Below are 6,717 nucleotides of genomic sequence, written 5' to 3'. Positions count from 1 at the left end.
CTACCACTACAACTTGACCAAGGGCACTGCTTTATTGCACAATGCATTTGTCTTCTTACCAATAATTGTCATTGGTCTCTCTATGTAGTTGAGGTGCTCGTTGACCTGATTGTCGTCAAATGGGTCCAACGATATATCATCCACCTAGCACTTCCAAAGTTGAGAAACATGGAAAGTGATATGAATTTGGCTCAGATCCTTAGGAAAATACCTGCAGCAGAACCATATCTTCAACCTGAAACTCCAACTCGTAGGTGTTACCTACAGCAGAACCATATCTCCAACCTGAAAGTCCGACTCTGATCGTTGCCTATCAGGATAACTCTTATGTCGGCTCGGTGTTGTCTGTAACCTCTGTCTGACCTGTTGGATAAGATCTGTCATCTGGAGCACCACCCCAGTGCTGCCCATAACCCTATGGTCGATCTCTCCCCAAAAAATGTAGTATGACACCTTATCCCATAAAGGAGCTCATAAGGAGGTGCATTGATGGTGGAATGATAACTGTTTGTTGTACGTAAACTCAGCTAAACGAAGGTAGGAGTCTCAGCTCCCTAAAAAATAGAGTCCAACAAGTTCTCCTCAAGCTTCTAAATAGTCCGTTTGCTCCTCCTATCTGTCTATGGGTGATAAGCAGTTATGAAATGTAGTCTAGTGCCCACCTGCTCTTGAAACCTCTTCCAAATCCTAGAAGTGAACTGAACATATCGATCAGATACAATGGAAACCAGCACACCGTGGTGAGCAACGATCTCTCACACATAGATAACAACCCATTTCTAGGCCAAAGAACTCTCCCGAATAGTAAGGAACTGGGCAATCTAGGTCAGGTGGTCCATAATCACCCAAATGGCATCAAATCCCTTAGCCGTCCTTGGTAGCTTTGTGATAAAATCCATGGTGATATGTTCCCATTTTCACATGGGAATCTCCAAAGGCTGCAACTTGTTGTGCAACCTCTGATGTTCGACATTGGCCTTGTAACAGGTCAAACACCTCTCAATGAACCAAGATATCTTTCTTCATGCAAGGCCACCAATAGCTAAGCCTCAAGTCTTCATATATTTTCATGCATCCAGGGTGAATCGAGAACCAGGAATTATGCGCCTCCTTTACCAATGTTTGATGGAATCCACTGGAAACTGGATCCCAAACTCGTCCACATTGGGTTAATTACCCCCGACTGTCGGCGTTGAATCTATCAATATGACCCATTATATTCTCCTTCATCCAATTCTCCTTCTTGATTCCCTCAGCCTGAGCCTCCCTGATCAAATCCAGAACCGGTAAAATGATGGTCATCCTCAAACATAAGCGTCAGATAGGAGCGCTAGCCGTCGTGCGGCTCAAGGCATCAGCAACCACATTGACCTTACTCGGATGGTAAAGGATATCACAATCACAATCCTTTACCACATTAAGCCACCTACATTGCCTCATAGTTTTCACACCCCCAAACCGAGACGGCTGAAACATTCAGGGGCGGAGGACGTCATAAACAATATCATCACAATTGAATATAGTAAATAAAGTAACCACAACCATTGTATTGATAATAGAGTGTTTACATTGTATTTGAAACATAGCTTGAACGAATCCAAACGTATATAGTAAAAACTAAGACTAGAAGCTATTATTCTCCATCTTCTTGAAAGCCTGTGGGTGTACCTGCCTACTGGTTTCCTGAGAATACAAGTAATTTTGAAAGTGTATCAACATTTAAGTTGGTGAGTTCATAAGCATTTTGTTTTAGAAAATAAGTTATTTGTTCCTTGAAAATGTTCGTGTGCTCCTCCAGAAAATCTTGTATTTTCTTAGTAAAAATGGAATGTAGTCTTAGTCCCTTCGGACCAAAATGTAGAAATGTTTTTGTATTCTTAAGTAGTAATATTACGTAGAGTTTAATCTATATAAAATCCATTTGGATGTATAATTTTTGAAGTGAAAGTTGTTCTGTAGTTGAAACAGTGCAATGCAGTTTTATGATGTTACAACCCTTAAGTATGCATGATCGCGGGTAAAGTTACTCCGAGATATGTAAGTTTATGTGTCATACAATAGTGTACTCCTAGAAAGATCTATAACTTCCTTCTATAATCCCCCAGTGTACATAAGTTATATAAAAATAAAGATCGAATAAACCGTCGAATATAATGGGTCTGCCCTAAGCCCACAACCAAACAAGGAACATGATCTAAGGCAAACCCAACCATTTCCAAGTCGATCGTGTCTAAATTTTATATAATTATGTCGTATACACGTAGCAATTATGGACGAAATCTAAGCATTCTAGACGAAATGTAGTCTTAACTGCCCTAAGACCGATAAGAGTGAATGTTTGTTCTTGGAAATAGTATACTGCAGTAGTGCATTATTAGAACTTCTTTCCCTGTGAATGTAATGTATGTTCAAGAAAAGTCCAATATTTTCCTTATAGAATGAGTAGTGGTCTTAAAGCTCAAAGACCGAATTGTATAAGTATCTTCCATACTTATGATAGTAAGTGCAGTTTTAAATAAATAAAACCCTTATGAATGTAGGAATTCCCGTAAACTATATGTGTCGTTGTTTCCCTATGTGAGTTATTATAACCGTGCAGTTGACATAGTAAGCCTGTTTCGACGTTCTTCGGGCATCAGACTGTTTTGACATTGGTCACCCCAAACCTATCGGTCTAACTGTTGCAAGCAGCTTAGGGTGCGGGATTGTCAGTCCCAATATAGATCTATACACAAGTATCACGCTCTTCCTACAAGAGATTATGGTTATACTACAAGACGTTAACCAGTACTCTAAGAGTACAACGAAGTAGTGTCTCACAAATTTGATTCAACGAGTTTACGTGTAGTGTGATTGAAAACCCTTTTTGAAATGTAAACAATCCCCGTAAACTATATGTGTCGTTGTTTCCCTATGTGAGTTACTATAACCATGCAGTTGACATAGTAAGCCTGTTTCGACGTTCTTCGGGCGTCAGATTGTTTTGACATTTGTCACTCCTGACCTTCCGGTCTAACTGTTGCAAGCAGCTTAGGGTGTGGGATTGTCAGTCCCAATATAGATCTATACACAAGTATTTAGCTCTCCCTACAAGAAATTATGGTTATAATACATGAATTTAACCAGTACTCTAAGAGTACAATGAAGTAGTGTCTCACAAATTTGATTCAACGAGTTCACGTGTAGTGTGCGTGAAACCTTCCTTAGTATGTTCGTAGTGTTAATGTACCGTAAACTATACCTATTATAGTTTATCAAATGTGTACCTTTCTTAGTATGTTCGTAGTGTTAATGTACCGTAAACTACACCTATTATAGTTTATCAAATGTGTACCTTTCTTAGTATGTTCGTAGTGATAGTGTACCATTAACTATACCTACCATAGTTTATCATATGTGATTGTAATGATGAAAGACTCTTATGTAAATGACTAATTTCTGTTTCATGGGAGTAAACTAACATGAAATACCATCAATATGTAATTATTTAATGCTATACACTTTGCTCAACATATTACACAGTGTTAATGAACTTAGAAACTATTTTACTTTTTTAACTTTTCTGTCTCTCTTTTTAGAAAATTCATAGAAAAATCACTGTAAGTCAAAAACTGAATCCGTAAACTCTGAGAGTTTAAAAAAAGTGTCTAGTTTGTTCATAACTTTTATTATGATTTTTAGTGGTCTCCAACCAGTGTGAAAATGTCCATCTTCACAGACTGGTCCGAATTCATTTCTGAAATGATAGGAAGTTTTGTAAAACTCGCCATAGATTGTAGAAAAATCGTATGAACGTGTGCAAGTAGTCATTAGAAAGGTATAAACCTGAACTAAATGCATATTGAACAGTTTTGAAAAATATTAAGTTTAAGATGGTCAAAATAGTTCGTGAATAGAGCATAACTTTTCTGTTGAAAGCTATTGATTTAGTTTAGAATATGTTTTGGGTGTTGTAACTTGTATTCCCCCCCCCCCCCCCCCCCCCCGCAAAAAAAAATTAGAAGAAAACATGAAAATGTAGGGGTATGAACTTACCTTTTGTGATTTCTTACGGAGGAAGGTTGAAGAATGGGAGTTTCAAGTTAAGAACACTTGAAGGATGCTTGAAGATTTGAAGATCCTAAGAACAAATATGTCGATATTTGTATGAATGCTCCATGATTTGTATGATGAAGTGTAGAATATTTATGAGCTAAATGAAGAAACTTACCAAGAATGGAGGAAAAACTCAAGAATACTCCTTGTCCAGAAGATCGTAATCTGAGGAAAAGAGAGAGAGAGAGAGAGAGAGAGAGAGAGAGAGAGAGAGAGAGAAGTGTGTTTTTGGTGAAGGTAAATGAGACTTTGAGTGTAAAGAATAAACATCTCTTGGGTGGATTTGGTTAAGGAAAATTTGATGGAGTGTTGGGAGGGGTTGTAAAAGGACAATGATTTAACTAGGTAGTGTATGAGTAGTGATGTAAAGTGGGTGATTACTTTATGCATAAAATAATATGAGCCTTAGACGTTATTCTATGAAAATGTGATCTAACTCTTCAAATTTGGCATAAAATAGGAGTTTGGAGGATTTAAGTCATGAAAAAGGCGAGTTTGAGGAAGTTCCCGGCGTCAAAGACTCCTAAAATTGCAAAAAGGTCCGAAATGGTCAAAAATACGGAATGGGGTCCGAGTCAGGAGTGTCCGGAGTCAGGAGTGTCCGTCCGGAGTCAGGAGTGTCAGGAGTGTCCGGATGTCAGGAGAGTTCGTTCGGAGTCAGGAGTGTCAGGAGTGTCCGGAGTCAGGAGCGTCCGTCCGGAGTCAGGAGTGTCAGGAGTGTCCGGAGTCAGGAGCGTTCGTCTGTCGTCCGGAGTCAGGAGTGTCAGGAGTGTACGGAGTCAGGAGCGTTTGTCCGGAGTCAGGAATGTCCGGATTCAGGAGAGTCCGTCAAGAGTCAGAAGCGTTTTTCCGAAGTCAGGAGTGTACAAAGTCAGGAGCGTTCGTCCGGAGTTAGGAGTGTTAGGAGTGTCCGGAGTCAGGAGCGTCCGTCTGGAGTCAGGAGTGTCCGGAGTCAGGAGCGTTCGTCTGGATTTAGTAGTGTCAGGAGTGTCTGGAGTTAGGAGCGTCCACCCGGAGTTAGGAGTGTCAAGAGTGTCCGGAGTCAGGAGCGTCCGTCTGGAGTCAGGAGTCAGGAGCGTCCGTCCGGAGTCAGGAGTGTCAGGAGTGTCCGGTTCTTGAGTAGGTGTTCCGATTCAAGAGGGTTCCAGACGAAGAGGGCCCTTTTGGTTTTTCTCCTTTGTTTTTGAGTTTTTTTCAACAAAGGAAGGGGTTGGGATAGTACGGATGTTTATAAAAAGTTGAGAGAGATCCGGGAGAGATTTGGGAGAGAGAGAGAGATAGAGTTGGAGAGATTGAGAGAGACTTTGTTTGTGACTTTTGTTAGTGTTTAGCCCCATAATGCAAGGTTTGTTAACCCCATCATGCCTTGTTATGAGTGTTATTCACCCCTGAAGGGTACGTTATAGTGTTTTATCGAGTCGTTACATCACTCACCCTGATTAGGGTTTAGATTTTTCTGATCATTCGACACTTCCGAGTGATACTTTGTATTAAGATAGAGAGTTGTACACTAGTAAACGTAGAGTAAGTCCTATCATACAATTACTAGTTGAGTTTACCGGTTTGACTCGTTGACTTTATTTGACTTTGACTTGACCAGAAATTGACGGTTGTCACATCATCCCCCCGTTAGAGAGAATTTCGTCCCGAAATTAGCGTTTCGACTGGGACTTCAAGGGTTGTGGATAAGATTTGGGTATTCTTGTTTCATCTGATCTTCTCGATCTCAAGTGAATTCTGATCCTCGCTTGGCATTCCAGCGGATCTTCACTATTGCGCCTACTGTTTTGATCGGTAAAGAGTGTGTGGGTTTGGGTTTACTTGTCTACGTTCGTCCAAATGGTAGGATGTCCACTCATAGACCTGGGCAGCCTCATCCTGAAGTTCATGGTAGGATTCATACCTGGTTCCTTTATCGTCACCTTGTGTATACAAGCCGTATATAATTAAGATCGACAAGACCGTCGGTTGGGTGGCTCTGCCTCAAATCCACAAACAAAAAAGTAACAGGAGGTAAGGCGGAATCACACATCCTAAGTCTGTAGAATCTTAATTATATACCACCCTCACGTATAAACTTAGTAGTGTCAGGTTAACCGTATTTGTCCTTAGTCTTTATTCTTGAACCTGACTTGCTATACGAGTGGTATCCCCGACGGGTCTGCTGAGAATACTTCGGGAAGGCTACGGAAGATGTGGTACTCCTCGCATGAGGACTTCGGAGGTTTAAAGCGAGAGACGATTCTGAGGTCTGTGTTAGGTTTATCGTTATGAGTGACGAGGGTCTCGTTAGTCGGTTGGTTAAGGCGAAGGATCTTTTCGTAGCACCTGTGATTGATGTGGTGAGGACTACACCAATCCATGTCGAATAAAGACGTTGGAAATTGTTATTGTAACTGGTGTTAAGTCTATTTGGAAGGGACATTTTTTAGAGCGATAGTGCATTATATGCTTACGTTTCTAGTGCTTTCAGTTTTATCCTTGTTATTACTACTGCGAACATTTTGTACCGCATTAAACGAGTATTAGCAATACAAGGGACCCCGATAACTGGTAATTATATTTCATATTATGATCCCTACTAGGTCCTTCCATAATCTCTTGGTGTCTACAAGTCATATA

This window comes from Lactuca virosa, chromosome 3 (assembly GCF_052849685.1).
Source record: "Lactuca virosa cultivar CGN04683 chromosome 3, Lactuca_virosa_CGN04683_v6, whole genome shotgun sequence".
Lineage (NCBI taxonomy): Eukaryota > Viridiplantae > Streptophyta > Magnoliopsida > Asterales > Asteraceae > Lactuca > Lactuca virosa.
The sequence above is the reverse complement of the archived record's forward strand: the minus strand, read 5'-3'. Positions refer to the sequence as shown.